This window comes from Typopeltis vanoorti, chromosome 6, assembly GCF_054136105.1.
Source record: "Typopeltis vanoorti isolate ZY-2024b chromosome 6, IOZ_Tvanoo_1.0, whole genome shotgun sequence".
Classification (NCBI taxonomy): domain Eukaryota; kingdom Metazoa; phylum Arthropoda; class Arachnida; order Uropygi; family Thelyphonidae; genus Typopeltis; species Typopeltis vanoorti.
In genome coordinates this window covers 75,287,410-75,313,584 of record NC_143554.1, presented here as the reverse complement: position 1 = coordinate 75,313,584, position 26,175 = coordinate 75,287,410, and the positions used below count along the sequence as shown (strand labels likewise).

The following is a 26,175-nucleotide window of genomic DNA, read 5'->3' as shown; positions in this document are numbered from 1 at the left end:
TTTACCTTCTATTACTGTTTTGAGAAACATCCTTCCTTCCTTTCAATGTGTCCAAGGTATTTCAACTTTCTTCTGTCAATATCTTTAAGGAGCCTTAAAGTTCTGCCAATCGTTTCTAGCACCCATTCCTTTGACTGCCTTCCAGTATATGATAACCTCAACAGCAGCGCTTCCCGAACTGTGGGCTGCAGCCCCTTTGGGGGCTGTCAATTTTGTTCAGGGTGGCCATGAAATAATGAAAACAAATTTAAAATGTTTTAAGACTAAGTAGATATTTTTTATCTTAAAAGAAACGTATTTAATTTTTATTCTTTTATTTCTTTTATGTTATTTTTTTATATTTTAGTGGAAAAAATCACACATCGGTGTTGGTTCACAAGTTTTTCTTACTGGGTATTTCGGCGCTTAATGAATATCAGTAAATATATGCTTATTCATATAAGTTTCATTTCAAAAGCTATTGATAAGAAGCACAAAAAAGCTTTCAAACACAAAATCTTGTGCTTGTTTAAAAGGGCGGCCAAGTTTTTCGCACTTTAAATGAATGTTTCATTGCTGGTGTACACAGGTGCGGCAATGTATGGGAAAGAAATACATTCAGTGTGTATGTTTTGTATTGAATATAACAATAAATAATATATGTCTGTATTAGGATTTTTTTTTCCGATGGGGGCAATGAAATCTTTTAATTTTTCCAAAGGGGGCCTTGACATCCATAAGTTTGGGAAGCACTGCTCAACAGATTCTGTAACACCACATCTTAAAAGCAGCTATCCTTTTCCTGTCATTCTTTAGGTTCTCAGTTTCATGTCCAGAAGTCACTGTTGGAAAAGCAGCTGCCTCCAAAATCCTCAACTTTGTTACTGTGGGGGATAGATCCATCCTTCCTGACTTAGACAGGTCTCTAACTGTTGTTTTAGAGACCTAACTGTTTTAGGTCTCTAACTGTTGTTTTAGATGATTATGAGACCTGTCTCATAATCATCTTCTTCTTAACAGCACTTCTTCAGATTAATAATGATTTCCCAGGTACTCAAACTTGCCGACTTCAATTCTTTCCCTGTTAAGGTAAACTTGTTTCTCGGGAGTTTCCCTGTCTATATTTCATTGGAGAACCATAATTTCTGTCTTGCTAGGATTGAGTTTATTATTAACATCTGATCACCATGGAGTCAGAGACTCATCACAGGAGGTACATATCATCACACACAGCTCATCCAACCTTGCCTTAAACTGATTCAATGTGTGCACATTCACAACACACTCGGGCAATGCATTCCGCTCAACAACCATTCTCCATGCAAAGAACCTCCTCCTCACATCCTCCTTATACAGATTTCAGGTATGGCCTCTTGTGCTACCCTCCAATCCCATTCTATGAAAAATTTCTTCCATGTTAACCTTATAACCCCCCCCTAACTAATTTATATGTCTTAACCATATCCCCCCCCACTTCCTATTCATGAGGCTTTGCAATTTACATTCTTTCAATGTCTTTATACTTTGCATTCCAAAGACCACTTACCATCTTTGTGAATCTTCCAAGGACGTGACCAAATGTGTGCACGAGAATCCATATAAGGCCTGATCAAAGCCTTATACTGCATGTCGGGGTCCTCTGCATCATTGCCGTTATCCATTGTGATTTCTTCAGAACTTGTGTAATGCAAGTCCTAAATTTCAGATTCTTGTCCACAGCTACTCCCAGATCTCTCATCTCCTCTACCTCCTTTAAAGTTTCCCCACCAAGTGTATACTTTGCATCCCATTGTTTTTTTTACCAAATTTCAAAATGCTATACTTTGCAATATTGAACTGTGAATTCTACTTACCTGCCCATTCATGTAATCTATTCAAGCCTTCCTGTAAGGCCATAACATCTGCTTGACTCTGCATTGCTCTCTCCAATTTAGCATCATCTGCAAACAGCTGCACATTGCCAGTTAAACCCATTTGTATGAATATCATTAATATACAAACTGAGCAACAATGGTCCCAAAACTGACCCCTGCAGCACACCACTAGTGACTTTTCCCTTTTGGGATACCTAACTGACAGCCACTCATAGATCCAACTCACTAGTCTGTTATCCAATCCAACCATTTCGGTTTATTTAACCCGGCGCTGGTGAGGTGGGAAAATGTCAATAGTCAATTTAAAATCTTTGGGGTTTGTGACACCCCCACCTTACTAATGCCAGGTTAACAGCATGTTGTGTGGCAGTCTATAAAAAGCTTTTGAAAATCTAAGTATACCACTGTATATGCATCCTTCTTGTACAAGACATTTGTTGAAGAGTTGAAGTCCTCTGTTCTTACTGATCTCATTAACTTTGTCAAGGATTCGTTCTGGTTCTTCATGTCATTACAAAGGAGTACTGTATCATCAGTATACCTCAGATTACTGAGCAATCTGCTACCTATTCTAATTCCTGTGTTAAGCCCAATGCTACATGCATGATGTCCTCAGCATAGATACTAAACAGTAGAAAGAATAAATTAGTCAGGGGTTGTTATAAGGTTAACATGGAAGAAATTTTTCATAGAATGAGAGTGGAGGGTAGAAAGAGGTAACCTTGCCTAACTCCCTTGCCAACCTGAAACAAATCAGTAAATCCAACCAACACCTATTCTTACTGTGGCTACTTGCTCACTGTAAATACAAGTTAGCTCTCAACCTGATAATGTGTTGAGGAAATCCTACTATTTTCTTTACCTCCCACAATTTCATATGTTGAACACAGTCAAAAGCTTTGGAGTAGCCCATGAAATACATTAACATAAGGAGTCTAAATTCTTTATATTTTTTAATGATCTGTCTAAAGCAAAATACATGATTTCTGGTACTCTTGCCTTTCCTAAAACTTGCTTGTTCATCTGGCATCTGCCTGAACTTTGGCTGCAATCCTATTTAAAATGATCTTAATAAAATCTTACTTGCAATCCTTTTTACACCTCCCTTCTCATCTAGTGACATGAAAACAACTTATTCCAGTCTCTAAGCCATGATCCTGTTTCCCATAGACACACAATCAATCTATAAGACACTCTTCTCCCTCCATCCCCTACGGCTGTAAATAACTTTGCTGGGATTCTATCTGCACTAGGGGGCTTATTGTTGGTAAGCTGTTTAATTGCTCTTTCAACCTCATGTCTAAGTAGAGGAGGTTCCAAACTGAAATTTTCCTGGTGAGAGGACTCCTCCCAATTTTTCTTATCCTATCTGTTGTACAGTTCTTCACAGTACTCTTCCATCTGATTTTGATTTCCAGTTCTTTGTTAGCTTGTTCCATTCCTGTCTTTGTTGACATTTAATTTGGGCTTAAACTTGTGCTTAAGGTCATGAACTAAACAAAACATCCTTTTATAATTGTCTCTCTTCATCTGATACTCTATCTCTTCACATTTATTAGCATAAAAATTTTTCTTGTCATGTGTGATTTCTCTATGTAATCTCATATTCTTCAGTCCTTGTGTCTCTTTGTTTCAACTCCCTCCTTTCAATCAGATCCCATGTTGAATCTGATATCCATGGGTCTCTTGGTCTTTTAATTGGGCCTAGATACTTCTTAGATGTATCCTCTATTATAATCTTGACTCCTTCCCTCCCAGAACATTTCAGGTGAGTTCTCCTCACTAAATCTTCAAATATCATCCAAATGCATTAATGTTTCTTCTGTGAACCTACTAGGGATTACTCTGACATCCAGTCAAGTGGGACAGGCCTGATCTGGAAGATTTTGGAGTTTTGGGTCTTACTTTGACCCTTACTAGCTAATGGTCAGTACCACAGTCTGCTCTAAGACAAATATGCACATCGAGGAGGCTTGTCTTCTTCTATTGGAGAGCCAGGATATAATCAGTCTAGTGCCTTGACCTATCAATGTTTGATGTCCAAGTAGAGGTCTGTCATGGGTGTTTCTGGAAGTAGGTATTGGCAACGACTAAATGGGCAAATTCCAACAATCTTTCACCATGGGCATTATGTTCACCCAGACCAAACATATCACACTCAGACTAACTCTCATACTCTTTCCCATTTTGCATTCAGGTCCCCTAAACTGAAAAGCACATCACTCCTTGGTAAACAGTCCAATACAATCTAAGTTTTCGTAGAATTCTTCACTCTCTTCATCAGACCTATCTATGTGTGTGTGGCACATAAACTACGACAACTGACACATTGTAGGATGAGCCATAAGTCTAATACAAAGTATCAGGATTATAACCATGAAGAGCTGTTTTCCTTAACTTTCCTCGGTACCCCATGATGTTTTGAGTCACCTCCTGAATAAACAATGAGCTTACCATCCATTCTTTTGAAATGATCTTCATTCCAACTAGTGTCTATAATTCCCAGGATGTCAATTTTATATCTTTCCATTGCTTAACAGACAATATTAAGAGTGCCCATCTGTAGACCCTGCACATTCCATGTGCCTGCAAAGTTCACCTCTAAGATTAATTCCATACTTTCTGTATTCTTCATTCATAGTAACATTAACTTGCATTGGCAACGAGTCATATAATTAAACATAATATGTACTATTTTTACTTCAGTCAGAAAAGGGATGGCTGACAGTAATCCCTTTTCTTCAGGAGATTCTTCATTGTCATCAAATTCCTGATATGTACCCTCAAGGAGTACTAACCAGATGAGTAAGCAGTTGGGATATTTCTTTAGGGATGAGGAAATAAGTAAGAGAGGATCCAGAGACAAATGATTAAAACTGATACAGGTCTATAGAATGTTCCATACGAGGATAGAATTAAGACACGAGTTAAAAATCTGACTGATAAACAGAAAAGAGAGGATATGGTAGAAACAAAATTACTAAAAGGATTTTAAGAAAGTGCAGAAGAAATTTTTCAATACATGACACTCCCTCCCACCTAACTCTGAAAGCCATCTGGAAGTCATCTAAGAATTTCTTCTTAGATGACTTCCAGAGTTCGGGTTGAGTTAGTAAATACTATAATGACTAGATTTTTTTTTTTTTACTAGAGAGCAGCGAATGAGCAGTATTCTTGCCTTCAGTGTTACACAGTGATCAGCATTCATCTCAGACAAATTATGGTGACTACAACTGGGTTAAAAATAATTACTTTAATTTCCTGACGTTTTGACCTTCATATTATATATACTGTAATACTGTAAATACTGTCACGACTAGATTATTTTTTACTGGAGAGCAGCAAATAAGTAGTATCCTTTCCTTCAGTGTTACACAGTGATCAGCATTCATTTCAGACAAATTATGGCAACTACAACCATGTTAAAAATAATTACTTTAATTTCCCGAGGTTTTGACCTTCATATATACATACATATATATATATACAGAGACAAGCTATATTACATTTCAAACAGTATGCCAAAGAGACAATGATTTGATCAACGGTTATTCTGTTGGTCTGACCTCTAGTGGAAAAAAAAAAAAAAAAAAATTAACTACATCAAAGCTATATTCTACTGATAACATCATCAAAGGACAATTTCATATAGATAGTTCTATTACTGCAAAAGTGGTGTCTTAATTTAACATGAGAGTTGTTATATTAAGGCTTAAGATCCTGGATTACATACATTCCTATTTATAATTAACTCTTAGATGGAAAGGTTATGTGGATAGAATACATGCCTTCCAATGTATACAGTATACTCCAGATGGGCTAGTGGAGGAAGTGGATCCTTGGATGAGTTGAGCAAGTTCTTTAATTTTACAGGAGGTTTAAAGGTGGCATTAAGGTTGTATTTCTGTAGTATTCTATTTATATTATCTGATATCCCTTTAATGTATGGAATGGTTACAGTTTTATTGTAATCTAGTTTATTTTTGTTTTTAAGTGAGGTCTTGTGAAGAATTGTGAATACAAAAATAAACCAGATTACAATAAAACGAACCATAAACTCAAGCTAGAAGCATGGATTTGGGGGGGGGGGGGGGGGGGACTGACAGACAGGTACCAGAGAACAGTATATGGTGGAGTGGAATCTAAGAGAATGGGGTGACAGTAGAGTACCTCAGGGTTCTGTATCAGGGTCACTACGTTTTAATTTGTATATCAATGATATAGGTAAAATTTTAAGGAGAGGGAGCGGGTAATTTGCTGATGATGCAAAACTGGGAAGAGCAATAGTTGATAAAGTTGATGTAGATATCCAGCAGGATGATTTAAATAAATTGGCATTGTGGGCAAAGGATGATGATTGTCAATCTAAATGTAAGGTTATGCATTTTGGGTTGAAAAGGTTGCCTACACTGTATATCATATTGATGGTACAGGATTGCAGGAAATTGATGAGGCTAGAGTTGAGGATATTGGCAGACAGAGAGTTGAAGTTCTGATGGCATATTGCAAAAGTTGGTAAAATAGCTCTATTTCAACATCCAAGGATTACTTGGATGTTGAAAACATGCCAACAAGTAAAGATAGAGAAGATGATATCCCTCTCAATAAGTGGTATGATTTAACTGCATCTCTTGATTACTGTGCACAGATTTGGTCACCTGGGTTTCTTGGGAAAAAGAATGTAGTAGAGAAAATTCAGAGATGAGTGACTAAGCTGGTGACACATCTGTGGAATGCTCTCCATGAGAACAGGTTGAAGGTTTGTGGATTACAAAGTTCAGTTGATAGGCAGAAAATAGGGGACATGAGAGAAACTTTTGAGATATTAAAGAGGATTTATAAAATTGATGCACAAATTTTTTTTTTCACTATACAACAAGTAGTCTGAGACCTACGGGAGCCATCTGTGGAAAGTGTATAAGAGTGCGAGTGGTTAGTAGGGGCATGCCGACCATGGAAAATGGTGAATGAGTGGAATGGATTGCCAGAATTAGTCGAGACTGCTTTGACAGTGAATGAGTTTAAGGAGAGGTATGATAAGATTTGTATGTGTATAATAGTTAGTTTGAGTCTCCCGATTCTATAGAGATACCGTATAATAATAAATACCACTAACATCTCTACTGTAAATGTTCATCTTGAATTTACCTCAATATGGTCATCACATTAAGCAGCATATGCCTTCAAAATTAGAAATTGTTGCAAAATTCTTTGGTCTAGCTGCGTTCAAACCGAATATCTCACTTCTTCACATCTGTCCTGTTCACATTATGGAGCTGACATAACTTCAGATTATCTCTTATCTTTCTCTATGTTATCCAATTTCACTAAATACTCAAAACCTTTGTCACTTGTCTCTTCTTGCTTCATTATATGTCTTTATTTTTGCTACTTCTTTTCAGATTCAATGCCAGCTATCACATAATGGTACAAAAAAATAAAATAAAATAAGAATTGGGAACTAACTGTAATTGACATTTACAAGTGTAACTGACATTTTCCATAATAGCCTGTGTTATTTCAAAATGCTGCTTAAAATATGTCTCCATGAAGCACTGCTTTGGTACAGTATTAAATACTACCTTACTGCATCTTAATGAAAATTTACCAGATTATTTTGGTAGCCTGTAGCAGTTGCATTAATATGGATATGTTATTTGTGCATTTTTTTTCTCATTTAAATGTGAATTGTTTATGAGGCTGCTTACTGTACAAATTATAAATCTATACTGCAAAAACTTTATTTAATTGTAAATAATTTAATCTGGGGGCATGTTTTGTTTCATTTTGCAGTTAAATTCACTATGAAGATAGCAAGGTTTTACTTCACTCTCTTTTTTTCATCATAAAACACGCAAACCTGAAAAACAACCGTAATTAACAGATACTGGCCTCATAGCTTAAGCTGTTTAGGCAGTAATTCAAACAATCTGTTTACTTTTATATAATTTGTTGTTTTTATGATCACCGAGTTTATCCAAAGGACTCTGCCCGTGTACATATAAATATATAATTTATCTCAAAATGCTTATAAACAAAGATGTAAACTTTCATCTATATTTCATTCATTTACTCTTAATTAAGCTCAAATTTCAAAGATAATCTTTGAAATTTGAGCCTACTATTATACGGAGAATCATCAACGGAGATAGTAATATACAAAAAATAATTCCAAAACCAATGATTTCTGGCAACAGCAAAAATATGATAATACCAAGTTGTACTCTCTGAAGTTAAAATAATAATCGTGTCATTTCTACTTTGAACATTAAGAACATATGCACTACAAAACTGTTGCAATTATCAGTTTACCTGATTCCGCCGAATTAAAAGAGGAATATGAAGAATTCTGTCATACCATTATGGTATACATCATAAAAATAATTCAAAACACATGATAACTTTTCTAGTTTTGTAAACAGTAAAAGGATCTAAGCCTATTTGCGATGACGCTGCAATGTTTCATTCATTTTTACTAGGAACCTTCAAACACAAGTAGCACAATCTTTGAGGTCACCATATCATTTTTATTCAAAACCTCAATCTATACAAACAGTTTAAAAAAACAAAGCTCACTGCAGCGGCATAAAAAACATTACACAAAACATGAATTATACACATTCTGGATGCACAGGGTCAATAAACACTGCAAAAAAAAAAAAAAACTAGCTTTATTCAAGGATAAGTAGTTGCACCACGGAAAATATCAATAGTTATTTGTAAAACGAAGGCTATCCCCACAATTTTGGAGAAGACAGCGCCACTTCTAATACTGACAGCCCTCGATCCATTTTAAAAACACAATTCCCAAACTCGTCCAATTTTATTCTAATCTGTAAACAGATATAAAATAACTACTGATGGTCATTTATGATTTATATATATATATATATATATATATATATATATATATATAATTTCTGATATATATATATAATTTCTGATACTGACAGCCCTCGATCCATTTTAATTATATATATATATATATATATATATATATATATATATATATATATATATATATATATATATATATATATATATATATATATATATATATATTTGTTTGCTGCTATCTTTTACCTTTTTACAATAAGATTGTTTGAATAGAGGGACAAACGCATTTAAAAAATATAAGCAGAATTTTGATCATATAAAGGAGGTGCCATATCTATAGTTGTGATGTACACTACTAACATTGTTTTTAAAACTGAGGATTCGTTTGTAAAAAACGATAAACGTCAATTTTAGTTTTAGATTCATGTGAGTTTTTGCTATAATCTGTACTTACTCTAGATGAACGAAGTAACTAATATTAGAGATGCAAGGCTAGATAGTGAAAACGTAGAGAATGTGGAAAGAATGAAATAGTTCTCAAAATATGAATGAGAGCATGAAATCAGGGGCTGAAGGTAAAGTAGATGTTGAGGTGATATGGAATGATATGGAGCGAAATAGCGCGCTTAAGTGGCTTCCTTCACGAGACAAAACGTGATCTAGTAAAACTGGAGAAACGATTGTCGTGTAGTACATTAGGAGGGAGAATGAAAGAAAAAATGAATGGGAAAGTATTAATGTGCGAAAAACTGATTATTGTATAGAGATTCAATGATAAGAGATATGCTTAATGAGAAAGTCAAAAAAGCATATTTCCCAAGTGTGAAAATCAAAGACGTTAGTGAAGCCGGTAGTTTGCAGAGGAAAGAAGTGAAAGAATTCATTGAGTTGGCTGGTACATATGAAAGATTTGCTGACAAAAGAGAACAAGAAGATTGAGCATGTAAAAACTGTCTCTGCTGCCTCAGTATGACAGGACCGAACTGATGCATTTGAATGATTTGGGATGCATTTGAATGATTTGGTAGGAAGAAAAATCAGTTTCAAACTAACAGGATATGTTAGTTTGAAATAATGTGGGTTAGAGCTAGGTCGATTTTCTTCAGTTTACGGAACGAAAAACCCGAATTTCTGGTTAAAAAACCCGCTTGCCTGTGTAAGAGATAGAGTAACTCAGGATCCGGTCGAAGAAAGGCTTAGAAAAGGTTCCTTCAATCTGTGACTATTTCAATTTAATTCTATCTTCGGGCGGCCTATAGCAGAGGATTCAAGCGTCACTTCCACTGAGCTATACATTCCTATTTGAGTGGATTGGTAATGACATTATGCGATGGTAACTATAGGTGGAAGGGAATGTTGAAATGCATGCACACAAATGAAGAAGTATAAGAAATAAATGAAAGAAGCATTGGTCAGTTCAGCTTGGCAAAAAATTATAGGCATCGGTGAGACCTGATTGAGAGTTTGTTAGAGAGGATAAAGGAATAGAATAGGAGGTAGGATGTTGCTGATGAACTATAACCAACAAAATTAGATTATTGATTTTAGGTCTGGAGCAGATGGTTCATTAGACGCTGTCGGTACTAAATGAAGGCCAATATGGCAAAATATATTGTAGGTCACTGATTAGAAAAGAGAAGTTCATATAAAGAAGTAGAGGCCATATATCAATAGATGGGACAATGCGTGCAGGCTGAGCAAATTGTTATAGGGAACTTCAACTATGGGACAAAGATTGAAAGGAAGAAAGTGGACATATCAAGATGGAAGTGGAATTTATTCAGTTGCTAAGGATTATTACCTAAAGTAACATGTTGGAAGGGACCCTGGGTTTGAGAGTGCTATATCTAAGACATCAGAAAATGTATCCTGAACCTGAGTAGACACTGCCTATAATACGGAAGAGGTGACATGCAGCCTTGTTTTGAAAGATTTTTAAACATATAGAATTCCCTGTAAAGAAAATGTTTATGTTGGACTAAGAAGCAGGTGGTTATGACTGGCTTGGGCAGCACTTGAAGCAGTGCCATGGCTTGAGATACGAAGGAAAGAATGTCAGTAATGCATGGAAAGTGATCAGAGATTAGTTGAGAGAAGCAATCTCACACTGAATACCCAGTCAGGAGGAAAAACCGAGCATGCGTTAAGTAGATGATTAGAGATATAAAGTAAGAGCTGCAAGAAAGAAAAACATTGTGAAATGAATGTAAAAAAATATGATCTGCATAATCATAAGAAATATAAAGTAAGGCAAGGAGAATGACTAATATGATAAGAAAATCCAAATCAAATTATGAGAAAATAGTATGTTAACATGCAAAATTAAATCCAAAAGTGTTTTGTATGTAGCAAGACAAAGATTGAGTTCGGAAGAATGACTTTCATGAATGCCGACATTAGGAAGGAAGGAAACAAAACAAAATAAACAGCTGCGTGATCAATTTGCAACTTTTGCAGATGATTTTGCTCTTTGTGATGTAACAAAGACTGTTGTCAGAATTCACGTAGATGAACAAGGGGGGAGAGGTGTTCAACATACTGAAATATATCAATGTGAATACAGCAGTGAGACCATACCCAACAGATTCGGAATTACCTATTGGGACAGTAGCCTAGCTGTAAAATATTTCATATGCAATTAAGGATTAAACAAGAATCTAATTTCTTGGCAAGTTAAAAAAAAATCAAATCAGCTAATGGCGTTTCTTCCCATATAGGGAGTAGGCTAGGCCTTTAATCTTATATAGCATTTGGATGACTAGTATCCAATTATCATTCACTTAATTTCTACTTGATTTATTCTCTTCCTTCTATAAATGACTTTATTTTCTGCATTTTTCAAAAATATCCTAACCGTTTCCAATGTACTTGTAACGTTCCTCCTTGTGGTATGTCATCGAATTGCACTGATGCATGCAGAATCTGGTGTCTGTCATAATTTCAGCCTTGTAATCACACATATATGCCTCTTCTTACTCAAAGGTCCACATATTTAACCATTTCCCAGGTCAAGGCTGCATAATCATTCTCATCAATTGGTGATAAAGGTTTCATTGGTTACAAACAAATCCTCTGAAGCAAACAAAACATTCATAACTCTCAATCTCTGGATTCCTTTCATCCCATGCAGCCTAGGTAGTTATTCGTTAATAACTGAACAACTTCCATTTCCTTCTGTTCGAGTGAAGTTTGCTCTTGCCAACCATAAAGAAGCCTCACATCACAATAATTGCATACAGTTTTAGCAATCTCTATTGACTGCAATTAGTATTGATCTTTCGGTATGAATGATTGTTATTCACAATCATTCATACCGAAGATGAATGCCCTGTCACAGACAAATAACTTGGCTTCTTATAAACTTGCTTATGAGAATGCAGTCAAACTTACTGGCATGACTGTAAATTGCGTTTATTCTTCAAGCATAGTTACCTGTCTTGCAAGATGAAAAACCAGAGTTCTAGCAGAAAAAAACTTCATTTGATAAACACTAATAAAGTTTATTTTAATTCCACATGGGATTCAAACCTAGGTATTTTCATGACATATAATTTCTCAATCAGATAATAAGTAATGATACATTGATCAATCGTCACTAAGTAGGAAAGTAATAAAACGATCAATCGTCACTAAGTAGGAAAGTAATAAACGACGATACTGGCCATCTGTACCAATCAAGAAAATGAAAAAAAAAATCTCATATAAGTCTACGGGCTTTATCTCTGTAGCACATATGGAATAATGACAAGAAAATGAAGTTTTCAATGAGAAAATACCTGCTTTGTTTCTCTGATAACGAAAGGAATCTTGCGTCAGCTATATTTGGACGTTCTTAATTAAAAGTAATTTAGCCTGTCTCAAATGCCTGTTGAATGTTTTGGTCTCACAAAATTCGGGTTTTACAATCCGCAAAGAGTTAACTCGTAAAGATAACACATGCATGTACAGCCAAAAATACAATAAATGTATGGCAAAGGGTGTGGGATATAGATGGTGGACTGTCTAGTGTTATAGATGGAAGATTAAGTAGTGTGAATGGTGGAGTTGTGAAATGTAATGCACCATCCTTCGATGAGTTCTAGGATTCTATAGATGAATCAGGTAGTAATAACAATAACATTTCAATATATGTTTCTGAGGCTATTATCAAGTACTACTTGAAGTCGATTCCCAACAATTATAAAGCTTTGGGATATTTGAACTGTAGCATTACATTTTTTGGAAACGTGTGCTAGACACAATGCTTAAAAAACTGATTAACACATGTAAAGGAAATTACAATTTAGGAAAATTTACTATATCTTTCGCTCACTGTAACATGAGCATCATTCTTAGAAAATAATCGGTTAAAATATTCAAAATATTAAAACTAGAATGAGTCAGACAGCATGAGTATACTTCCAAGTGTCTGTTGCAGCTGATTGAACAGGAGAAAGCAAACACGAGGAACCAAGTATGACTTTACACTATTATAATTGATTGTATAAAATCATACTTTATTTTACACATAAATCTGCTAATGCTCACCTTTTATTCCTATTCCTTATGGGAATATGCAAAGCCATTTGAGCCTTACCTAACTTTTGGATCTCCACAAGTAGCCAATGAGAGATAGCTGGTCCTTGTGGCACACCACTAGTCATAGGCAGTATTTTGGACTCTACTCCTGAATAAACCACTCTCTGATATCTCTCCATCAACCACCCTCCTATTCATCTCAGCAACCCTATATCCATCCCCATATGCTGCATTTTACTGATTAGAATTCCATGTGGTATCCTGTCTAAGGCCTTGGCAAGGTCTACTAGAATCACTATAAACACATTACCCTTATCCAGTTCAGCCGACACTGTGTTATAATACATGAGCAAGTTACTGAGGCATGACCTACCCTTCACAAAACATATGCTGTCCACGATACAGTATCCCATTTTCATCTATCATATCTTGTATTTTTCCTCTTGACTATTTTCTCCAAGACCTTGATAACGATTCCTGTCATGCTGATTGGCTGGTAATTTTCAACAGCAGCCTTGGAACCACCTTTATGCAGCAGAACTATTTTCCCCTCTTTCCACCCTCTTCAGACTGACCTAGACCCGAGGCTCAAATTAAACAAAATGGTCAAGGCCACTGACAATTATTTAGCCGCTTTATGTACGACACGAGCTGGTATGCCATCCAATCCCACAGATGTATTAAACTATTTACCTCTACTTCATTCATCACAATTCCAGTATAAGCTGTTGGTTCTTCGATTCCTGCAATGTCACCACCTGGATGATATACTCTTGCAAAGTGCTCGCTCAGTAATTCCACTATATCGCCTGATTCGGTTACCTCCCTACGTTATTTATGAACCATATATTGTGATTACTTCCCAAAATTTGGAGATGGGCCTGGTCTATTATAATTAGGTCGATGACATAATCTTTAAGAAAGATTTCTGAGAATCGACAATTGAATTTAAATATACTATTGTATAGCATCTTCGTGATCTCCATTAACTTATGTCTAATGTGGATGGCATGAAAGGTAAGGCCTGAATCATCTGATTCTAGAAATCTTATTACAAATCTTGTACACAGAGAACACACACAATTTGTTCTTCGGACTCCATTTTGGCCTAGGAATTAAATACGTGTAAAATAATAATCTCGTTTTCATCCGCTGCATATAAACAAATCCCCAAGACGAAAATGATTAATAATTATCAGTAGACTGCAATTGATGTTGAGGATTATTCACAAATATAATTTGTATACTGCTTTAAAACTAGCATGGAAGTTTATTTCCCTACCATCTACTACAGATTATGTTTATCAAGTACCCTGTTGATGTTGACTTGACTATTTTGCGCAGATTGGCAGTTCGCCTTAGATTAGAATCGAAAAAGTCACCAAGATTACATACGATTTCTAGAATCACAGGGATTGGACCAAGCTTCTCATACCATCCCCCAGTAGACATACATTTCACTGGGATTAGACGAAGATGTTACATTATATGAGATTTAGATTATTCGATCGTTTACTCCTTAAAACGTGCAAACACTAAGTCATCGCTCTAATCTTAATGGAACAGATTGCATGCCTATTTCAAGGTTTGAGGAATCGTCATAAATTGTTCATGAATTTTAAAAATTTTTATTTTTCATTTATTATTGTTTATTTTATTAATTTTTTTGAATTACACAACTATCCCTGGTTCCATGGAACTTTAATTTTTTTTAGTTTACGGCAAGAAAAACTTAAGTTTCCAGCTGAAAAAAAAATGAGCTTGCCCATGCCAGAGACCGACTAACTCGACAACCGGTCGAAGAAAGGTTTAGAAAAATTACTCTAGCTAGACCATAATCGAATTTAGATCATTCTTCTGGTGGCCTAGCGCAGAGGATGCAATCCAATCGCCGCACCCACAGAACTACTGAGACCTGTTTTATTTATTTTCAAAATGAACGAACAGCCATTTATTTAGAGAACTTGGATAGTTAGTATCTTGAATGATCACTTTCTAGCCCAAAGACTGACTGATGACAACCCTCGAAAAATAATTTATTACAGGCTAAAATAATCTATGACAGGTAATAATAATCTATTATTACCTGACACATCAAGTAAGGTTACAAATGTCTGGAACTTAATTAACAGCTCTTAGTAAAAGAAATTTATCACACGTTTTGTGGGTTAGATTCCGTAATAACTTCGTTTGCATGAATTTTCATCTGATCTACTCTTCATTATAACTCATGGCTTCCATAAATATAGCCAAAGTCATGACTTATAATGAGAGTTAGATTAAGCAGTGCCATGATATACAAATAAATTCCGAACTACTAAGACATTTTATGCATCTTCACGCCATGCTACCCCTTCGCTCCATCCTATGTCAGCGATTCTTATCATTATCATTTATAATGATAATAATGATTAAAAAAAAAAAATTATGGCTTCGTTATTATAATTACGTGACACCTCTAAGGAGTCATTATGAGAGGGCAGTCTACTTTGCCACACTCAACTTACCGCTCTCCCTACTAAATCCTACAACTACAACCACGATACTACCACCATCAACACGGCATCTATCACCCACTACCACCATGAAAAGTATTTTTTGCTTGTATTATTGAAAAGTATTTGTGTGTATTCACGACTTATTTGCTTGTATGTGAGATGAAAAACTCGAGTTTCTGGGAGAAAAAAAACATGTTACTTCTATATGAGATCGACTACTAACCTTCACCTTAAAAGCTCATAAAAATTCCTCTCCGTCAAAACGAGAATCGAACGTTTTTACCAATGGAAACTCGCAATGTCTCGTTGTTCTTCCAGTTGCGCTAAGGAAGCATAATCAATAATAACCTAACAATAATATATAACAATTTTGCATATTTTCGAATAATATTTTGAAATGTAAACAAAATCCAAATATTAAAAAAAAAAAAAATACTGGTCGACCAAAACGTACCCCAGCGGTGACCTGATGCACTCGCATTTCACAAGAAATGCATACCGCTTGTTAGATAAAAGAATCGACACTATTTCAGTGTTGGAACTAGTTTGTAGGAATTGATTACTCACTCCTTGTAATGTAATAATTACAGCAGGAATGATATTGCTGATTGAGGAAGATCATACACATGCCATCCAAGTAGCTTATCTGTAGGTTTAGGTTTTGCATGAACACATCTATTCATGATCCTCTTGAAGCTAAAGCTAGCCATGGAGTTTTCGAAATTTCGCCTGAGTTTGTGCTTCTGCACAGCAGAGTTTCAAGGAATGGTAATTACCCACAGTTGGTATTAATTTAGAAATCTGAATAATCAAGGTTTTTTTTAAACTTGTGCATATCAAATAAAAATAAATAAATATCAATCAGCTAACGCCTTTTATTCTCTTATTTTTGGAACTTCTTTGGGAGATGGACCGAGTCATTGACTCTTTATCCCTTCATCTAATTTTAGCTTGTGTATGAGAGGATTATTGTGGGTAAATTACCCACTCATTGTGAGCACTGTAAGCTGTATTAGCTTTATCTTGCGATGGAGGATTTTGGTTTTTTATGTTTGAAATGATCAGAGGGTTTGTAGTCTGCTACCTGTTGTATTAGCTGACTTGGGTGATTATCTTTGTCTGTGAAGAATTTTTCTGCTATACCTGTCATGTAGGTCTTAATATCTGGAGGTTTGGCTTGCTGGTGTAACTGGAGGTTTCTCATGAACCAAGTATAAGGAACAAGGTGCATTAAATGTTCTGGATCGTCTGTAATCTGTTGATGTTGCTTTTAGCTGTGTGTCCCCAGGTTGGTGATGCGTAAGTGAGTTGTGGTCTTATTACTGATTTATAGAGGAGGATTTTATTATTTATGTTTAGGAAGCTCTTGCTATTCAAAAGTGGATATAGCTGTACTATTGTCTTACTATTTATGTGTGTCTTGAAATTTAGGCATTTATCAAGATGAACTCCTTGATATTTTGTAGAGTTTTGCCAAGGGATGATTTTTCAACACATTCGTATGCTTGTGTTCAGTTCTGCTTTACGTCTGGTGAAAAGCACTGTAGAGCTTTTCCTGGATTAATGGCAATGCGCCATTTGGTGTACCAGTCCTCTAATTCGTTGACTGCTCTCTGTAGCTTGTTTTGTGGCCAGATGTGGACGGAGGGATCTGGCTATGATAATTGTGTCGTCGGCATAGAGAGCGGTGATGGATGGGGACAACTTGGAGAGATCCGCCACGTATATGGAGAAAAGAAGGGGAGATAGCAGAGAGCCTTGTGGGACTTCTGCCACGACTCTCCTTTCTGTGGATCTGATTCCAGTTTTATTTTAAATTTTCTGTTACTGAGATATGATTTGATAAGTAGAACAAGTGGTATTGGAATTCCTACTTGATGTAGCTTAAAAATTAGACCATGATGCCAAATTCTATCAAATGCTTGTGTTATGTCCATGGAGACTGTGCCAGAATGTTGGTGCCATTCATACCCTTGGGTGATGTATTCAATGATTCTGTAAATTTGGAGGGTCGTAGAATGCTGTTTTCTGAATCCGAATTACTCGTCTTGTATGACTTGGATGTTATCTGTTGCTTCTTGAATCCGTGTTAGTATAGCGCGTTCGGCTATCTTGCCTACACATGATAGAAGGCTGATAGTTCTGTGGGAATTGTGCATTTTTCCAAGGTTTTGGAATTAGGAAGACATCTGCAAGCTTCCATCGCTCTGGGATAATTAAGCTGAATGATGGCATTGGTGATAGCACCAGATGTATAACCCCTTTAGGTGGGAGTAGCTTAACCACCCTGTTCCTTATACCATCTGGACCCAGAGCTTTTTGTTATTTAGTTTTCTTATGATGTCCTATATTTCTGTTTGGTGACACGGATTTGTTGTTGGATTGGAGTGAGGCGTTTTGAGTTATTTTATGCAATTGGGTGTGGATTTTTCTTATGAAACTTAAATCTACATTGGCATAATTGGGACTGCATTGTCTTTCTAAGCTGTCTGCAAATGCTTCTACCTTTTCCTCATCACTGTAAGCGATTCTATATTCTCCTTGGATTGAGGGAAGCGTGTTACTTTTTGAACGAAGTGATCTCACCATTCTCCACAATGATTGATCCTCTGTGTTTAATTGGTATATTTTGTTATTCCAGATTTCGTTACGGTGATCTTTTAGAGCATACCGAACCTGGTTTGTAGCTCTGTTAACTGCCTGCTTATCTGTGGGATCCAGTGTTCTGTGATATTTTCTTCTTAACTTGCTTTTCTCTCGGATAAGACATTTTATGTCCTCTGGGAGTTTATTTGGTGGTGTGCATTTGGTTGCATGTGTTACCTGTGATACTCCTGTTAATGCTTGCTTTTCAAAGGTTTTTACTGCGTTTTCTATGTCTTCCGTGGATATTATATGTGGTACTGGGCCAAGTATTTTCTGGAAGGCTGAGGGAAGTTGTTTCCGGTTTATAAAGGTGGAAGTATTTTCCGTTAAATCTTGTGTGGTGCCTAGTTGCAATATGATGAGGTTGTGATCAGAACTTAATTCGTTGACTGCATGTATTTGATAGCTGTGCGCTATGTTTTTTAATACAGCTATATTAAGTACATCAGGACGTGGGTTCTATTCCTGCTATGTTTCGTGAAGTAGTATAAGAGTTGAGTATTCTTCGATGATATTTGAATTTCTGCTATTCCAGGCTGAATGTTTGGCATTAAAATCTCCAGCTATTATTACTGCTTAACCTTCATTTAGTATTTCGTCCAGATCTGATTCTAGGAGTTTTTTTTTTTTGGGGGGATGTATGTATGCTGCAAATACCATGATACTGCTTGTGTTCTCCATGTGTATTTCAATTCCTGTTGTTTCCATGTGTTCTGTTTGAGGTGTGGCGATTCGTTGTGTTTTATACATCTTTTAATGAAGATGGTAGTTCCTCCTCCTCTTGCATAGGTTCTGTTTGTGCGGTACATGGTGTAGTTATTGATTCTTGTCTTGTCAGATGGATGCAGGTGTGTTTCATTTACTAAGATTATTTCTGCTTGGGTTTCTGCCGCGAATTCCTGTAGTTCTATTGCTTTGTTGGGTAGTCCGTTAGCATTCCAGCTGATGATCTGTAGAGAGTTGGGTTTTATTTTGCTTTTATCCATTAAGGATTGCAGAAAATAAAATCTGTGTGTGTTTTAGAATGATATCCTTGGCCTCTTGTGTTGGGTCAGTTTGTGGGAGTTCTGCAAGCATCTCTTTTATGCAGCTTGTTATGTTGAGGAGACTGATCTTGCTGGTTTGCTGTGGGTGGTTTGTTTTGGGTTTGGAGTCTTGTTGTTGGGTTGCTCTTGCAACTTCTGCATATGTTCTTCCGTTTGTTGTGAAGGCTGTGATTTAATGGGTGGGTCTGCTTTCTTGTATAAGCTTGCTACTTTGGGGTTGTATCTTCTGGTTTTGGGGATGTGCTGTACACCCTCTGTAGTTGGCGGGGTGTGGGCCCCCGCAGTTAGCAAATTTCGCTGGCTGGGTGCGTGGTTTCTTGCATTTTAGTGTGGCGTGTTTTCCTCCACATTTGACAGATCGGAATTCTGCTTTGCAGCATTGCTGTGCATGACCGAACTTCTGACATCTGTGACATTGTGTTGTTGTGGATTTGCGTCTCAGAAATTCTACTTTTATGATTAGGTCGCAGATGGTTTGGAGGTCGTATGTGCTGTACACCCTCTGTAGTTAGCGGGGTGTGGGCCCCCGCAGTTAGCACATTTCGCTGGCTGGGTGGGTGGTTTCTTGCATTTTAGTGTGGCGTGTTTTCCTCCACATTTCACAGATCGGAATTCTGCTTCGCAGCATCGCTGTGCATGACCGAACTTCTGACATCTGTGACATTGTGTTGTTGTGGATTTGCGTCTCAGAAATTCTACTTTTATGATTAGGTCGCAAATGGTTTGGAGGTCGTATATATCTTTCTGGTCTTTTGAGATTTCGACTAGGATCAAGGGTTAGGGAGTCTTGTCTGCTCTGTGCATTCGGCTTACTTTAATGGGGTTAAATCCTTTGTTATGTAGGTCTGTGGTGACTTCTTCTGTTGATATTGTTTCTGTGATTCCTCTTAGTACTACTTTCAGATGTTTGTCGCTATTGAGTTGGAATGTGTGATACAGTAGCTTGTTGTTATGTAAGAATTTTATTATGTTTCTGTAGTCTGTCGCTGTCTTAGGTTGAATGTGTATTCCTTCTTCTGTTTCTTGCTTTTGTGAAGGTGATTCCTGTTGTTTTCAGAGCGGTGGAGATCGATGTCCAGTGTTCCTTGGCCCTTAGGATGACTGGGGGTATTCTTTCATTTGTTCCTTTGTCTGTTTCTGTTTCTCTTGTTTTAGGTATTTCTGTCGTGTTAGATATTTTTCTTATCTTTTGTACTTGGAAGTCTGTGTGCGATTCTGCTGTTTGGTAGGCGTTGCTATGTGTTGCTTGTTCTTCTGGTTGTGGCAAGATTGCTAAGTCTTGTTGAGGGTGTGTCATCTTCGCTGTTTTAGTCGTCCATGATGTCGTCTGTGACTGCTGCCTTTGGGGGGGGGGGGGAATGTGTCGTACAGTTTTACCTTCCCTGGCCAGTTATCGTTTAAGAGTTTTCCTAATATTAGGAACTCTCTGTAAACTTCTTCGAACGTTAGGGGCTTTTCCATGGTCTTGGTATTGCTAAGTTATATAGAGAATTGGCTGCTACTTACCATAGTAGGTTTTTCTGAGCTCTGGCACTCAGAAACGCTCCTGTAGTCCTTTTTTGTAATAAGGTTCCAATACTTTCAGAATAATCCGTCACTAAAACTACTGTCCCCTCACTTCACTATCTCGCTAACAATATACAGTATTCCCTTCTAGGGAGTAGCCGAGGTCTTTATATCCTATCTAGCTTTTGGAGACAGAGTGGGCAGTTCAATCTCTAGCAGTAGCCAATCAGAGATTTGCTGGCCCATGTCTATCACGAATTATAGCAACCACTGATAAAGACGCTGCAAACAAGTGCTGCCATCTCTTGGTACCTAATCCTAACAAGATATGTCACTGTCTGAAATAATGTGGATACTACAGTCAATTTTCTTGAGTGTACGGCAGCATTTCCCAAACTTTTCCTACGACGGAACCATTCACAAATCCTGAAATTTTCACGGAACACCTAGGTTATTCTGTAATGTATTAATTAATAATGAATTGTTAATTTAGCTGATTTTTATTATTAATTAATAATTAATTAAACATAAACATCATTAAATTAATTTGTGCTGATTTTCATTGGCACATCCCATTCTGATCACCAAAAATTTATAATATTATTATGAGTACTTACGAGTGAATGCAGACTTTTTCTCCTGTGTGCAGGTAGTTTTCCCCTCCCTTTCTACATCCTGGAGATCGCTTTGTAGGCTGGTGGTGGATGATTCACTATCTGTTGTGTCACAAACACCTTCAATAAGAGATTTCTTAATACCAAAATTAAACAAAGTCCCTTGTCTCTCATTCATATTAAAATTTAAATCTGCAGGCCTATTACTTTTAAAAAATCACGGCACTATGGTTTCGAAACTTTCACCCTACAGTACGAAAACTTGCGAAGAAAGTATTCAGTATTACTAGATTTGAGAACCGGATACACACTACCTTGATCTTCAATTTTATTGGAAAAAAATGTTGAAAGGTTTCGATGTGTGAAAATTAACGACTATTCATGAATACTTCCACATTTAAAAATACACGGCTTGGTCACTACCATTTGCTACACAGATGTTATTAGGCGTTCTGGTTCTGAGCTTTTCGACATATTCACAAATATTATTCTCCTCAGAATATTTCAACTATAAAATATTTATTCATGAAAAAATGCTTAGAAAACTAAAATGACAAATTCCAGGAGAACTTCTCGCAGAACACTGGTGTCCTGCGGAACACAATTTGGGAAACCCTAGTTTACAGGATGAAAAACCCGAGTTTCCGGGAGGAAAAACCCGCTTGCCCGTGCCAGAGATCGACTAACTCTGGTACTGGTAGACGAAAGGCTTAGAAAAAGTTCCTCCGGTCGGCGACTAGACTTGAACTTAAGTCAAACCTCGAGCAACCAAGCGCAGAGGACACAAGCGCCACTTCCACTGAGTATATTTCATTAAAACGATAACAAGTAAATACATAGTAGTAAAATATTTACATCATAAATAGACATATACATACAGATTACATTCAGGTTTAACTCTTAATATCTTTGTACTACTGTTACAGATCAATAACAAATAAATACATAGTAGTAAAATTAAACACATCATAATATAGATCATATATTTACATTTGTTTTAACCTTCTTAAGGGGTACTGTATTACTATTTGTTACAAGCAATTCATTTTGTGAATTTACTTCTCATAGTCTTTAGCAGGTATCAATTACATGACATTTCAATTAGTTACATTCAAGTTTAACTCTTAATACCTTTGTATTATATTACTGTTATTATACAAATAAAAATAAATACGCAGCAGTAAAAAAAGATATATCATTGATAGATATATACATCGTATGTTTGCATATGCTTTAACTTCCTTAAGGGTATTACCATTTGTTACAAGTAATTCATTTTGTGAAATTAATTCTCATAGCCTTTAACCGTTTACAATTACATGATATTAGATTATTAATTACATTCAGTTTTTAAATCTCAATACCTTTGTATTACTGTTATTAACAATTTTAATTATTAGCTATTTTACCACACCATTATTTGATTGCATATTTAGTTCACTTAGCATTCCTGATAATTGATGCCCTCCATCTCCCACCACAAGTAGAAAGACTACATATATACACATACATATATACATATATACATGCATATATATACAATTATGAATGTTCTTCGTGTTCAGCTCTCTGAAGGGTAGCATAATGCAAGTGAATTCCCAAGGACCCCCATTCCTCTGCGTTCATCCTTTTCAATTGGATAGAATTCCTCATGACATCTTGCAAGTATCTATTGAATTTTGTTCGGATGTTTTCACCGCCTGTTCTGTCATACATATGGTCACACCTGTATGTCCAGATAGTATACATTGCTATGATAATTATGATTGTTTGTACTCTGCTTAAGTGTTTCTCGTTTAACCAAAATATTAGATTTTCATAAATTATTTGAATCTGTGGCATCCATTGTTTCACAAGATTCTAGATTTCTTCTATTTTTTTACAATAAATCATCATGTGATAAAGTGTTTCTGGCTCTTTACAGAATTGACAGGTTGCAAGACCATCTAGAGGTATTCCTTTTGCTACACCCCACATTTTGGTTGGCAAACATGCATGATGAACTTTAAAGAAAAAGGTTTTGTAGAACGGACTTACTGGAAGACGAAATATATTGTTTAACACTGAACTTAGTTTGATCTCCCCTCTTTTTTTGTTCTCGATGCTGTGGTATTGGAAAAATGGTTCTAGTTAGCTTTGCATATATTACTCTTGTTTTCGTATATGGTAATTTCTCAATGCCGTAATTTTTTTTCTATAAACCGGTATCCTTCAGCCATTTCGGTGAACATTCTGGGTGGTCTCTTTTTGATCGAAGGAAAAGAGAGCTGATGACCTTGTCAGGGAGGCACTTTTGTAGAAAAGCAATTGCATATGCATGGTATGATTTATTATGTGCTTTTACTGCAGTTATGGCTCTGATAATCAAGGTCTTTAGGTGTATGTTAACTATTGCAGAGACCTCCAGCTTCTATTTCGTGAAAGAGTGTTGTACAGCGCATTGGTTCATATTGTGAGCCCCCCCCCCCCCATATGTATGTTGCAAAGAGCCTGTGAATTTTATCTGCCTACAGTCCATGGTATGGAATGTTATGTATTTTATACCACAGTATGGAGGCTAAGTACATATTGCAAATCCTAGCTTTGCCTTTCACGGAAAGGTGCCTATTTCGCATATTATTATTATTATTTTTTAATATGGCTTCATACAACTATTTCCACTGATCTACATGTTTCTATACCTCCAATTTTTATTCCTAATACCGGCAAGTAGTTTTTTCTCAACATTCCAGCTGGTATTTTTGGTTCCTTTTTCCAGTCGCCAACCACCAAACAGCAAGAATTCGCCACGTTCACTCTAAGGGCTGAAGCCTTTGCAAAGGAGTCCAATAATTTTATTGTTTCCTCCATGGATTTTTCATTTTCTAGTGTGAGCGCTATGTCGTCTGCACAAGCCAGCAATCCCGCTTCGCTTCCTCTGTGAACATTTGTTCCTTGAATTTGCTTATTTGTGTTTATTGCTCTGATTAGTGGTTCGATTGCTAATACAAAGAAGGCCATAGAGAGAGGGTCCCCTTGTCGTACGGAACAATTGATTTGGACAGGTGCGGAAAGATTTTTTTTATTTATGATTACACAACTTTGTGCATTTTCGTAAAATATTTTTAACCAGTTCCTAAAGTTTGTTCCAAATCCTAATACTTTTGCTACTTCAAAGATATGGCTCATTGTGTCAAAAGCTTTTTCGATGTCTAAACCTAGTAATACGCATGGTCTGTTGGTCAATTGATAATATTCGTTTATACATCTAGGATGTGTTATGGTATCTGTTATATGTCTTCCTTTAACTGCATACATGCATGATCAGGAGATACAAGTTTCTGTGGACAATCTCTGTATTCTATTTGTGAGGATTTTTGAGATTATTTTATAGTCAGTGTTTAACAATGTTATACCTCTCCATTTTTTTACATCCTTCAGTTTTTCTGGATCGGAAACTTTTAGTATTAATGTGATGTATCCACCTTTGAAGTTTTCTGGTTTTTCCCGTGTTTTAAACATTTGTTTAATCATCCTCATAAACAAGTTTTCAAACTTTTGAAAGTATCTTTTGTAGAATTCGACAGTTAAACCATCTGCTCCTGGAGATGTTCTTCTCGGGAGATGCTTTATTGTATTTTTGCATTCCGATATTGTAATGGGGGCATCAATCTCTTCAGCTTCCATTTTAGTTATCTTGGGTAGAAATTACATGAATTTATTTTTTCAATGGTTTCACTCTCTTTTCCTGTGAATAGAGCTGTAAAGTGTTTGTAGGAAACCCTCAGTAAGTCTGCATCGTCTTGCAATGTTTTCCCCTCATAAAGCAGAGCCTTTATCCTTCTTCTTTCGTTGCTGTCTCTTTCAAATAGCCAGGCAGTGGATGTTTTGCCTTCATCATTTTCTACAGCTTTTAAACGCGCTTTTAACCATGCATCTTTTATTTCCTTGTATTGTAATTCTTTTCTTTTATTTTTTAATTGCTTTATTTCTGCTTTTACATGTCTGCTTTTTCTTATGATTAGTATAAGTTGGATAACTTTTTAAGATCTTCTTCCTTTTCTCTCTTTTGCTGATTCTTTATTTTACTTCCTATTCGGATAGCTTCCTTTTTGATGTTTAATTTAAATATTTCCAACCCACTGATTGCGTTTTCATATTTTTCAGCTTCTACTATTATATTTTCTACTTCCGTATTAGTTCACTTTCCTCTGATAGCTTTTCATTGAATTTCCATAATGGAAAGTTTCGATTCATAAATGTTTTTAGTTTTTCTTTTTGCGAATACTGAAGTTTAGCCTCTACTATGTAGTGATCACTGAATACGACTGTAAAGAATGTTTAACATTCTTTACAGTTATTCCTCGGTAGGTTGGGAAGGTAAATTCTGTCTATTCTAGATGCGCTACACAGCAATAGTGGAAAGATTTAATTAAGCTGTATGAAAGTAACAACTTTATTCTACGCATTTTTCCCCCTTTCAACTATATCACCATCTGGATGTTACAAAGGAGGTCATACTTGTATGGCCAAGCCAGGAAAGTGATCGATGATATAATTTATATCTTCACTGGCAGATATGCTGATATAAAACTATACAGTGATATATATATATATATATATATATATATATATATATATATATATATATATATATATATATATATATATATATATA

The 26,175-nt window shown here is 36.0% G+C and overlaps 1 protein-coding gene across 1 annotated transcript in view; it reads right to left on the bottom strand.

The window, feature by feature from the left end:
• The window catches only part of Atg9 (autophagy-related protein 9), a 335,809-nt gene extending 327,241 nt beyond the window's left edge, over nucleotides 1–8,568 (bottom strand). The window contains exon 1 of the mRNA XM_090394931.1: nucleotides 8,166–8,568. The gene's annotated coding sequence lies outside the window, so the exon portion shown is untranslated. The remainder of the gene's footprint in view (nucleotides 1–8,165) is intronic.
• Between the last annotated feature and the right edge of the window lie 17,607 nt (nucleotides 8,569–26,175).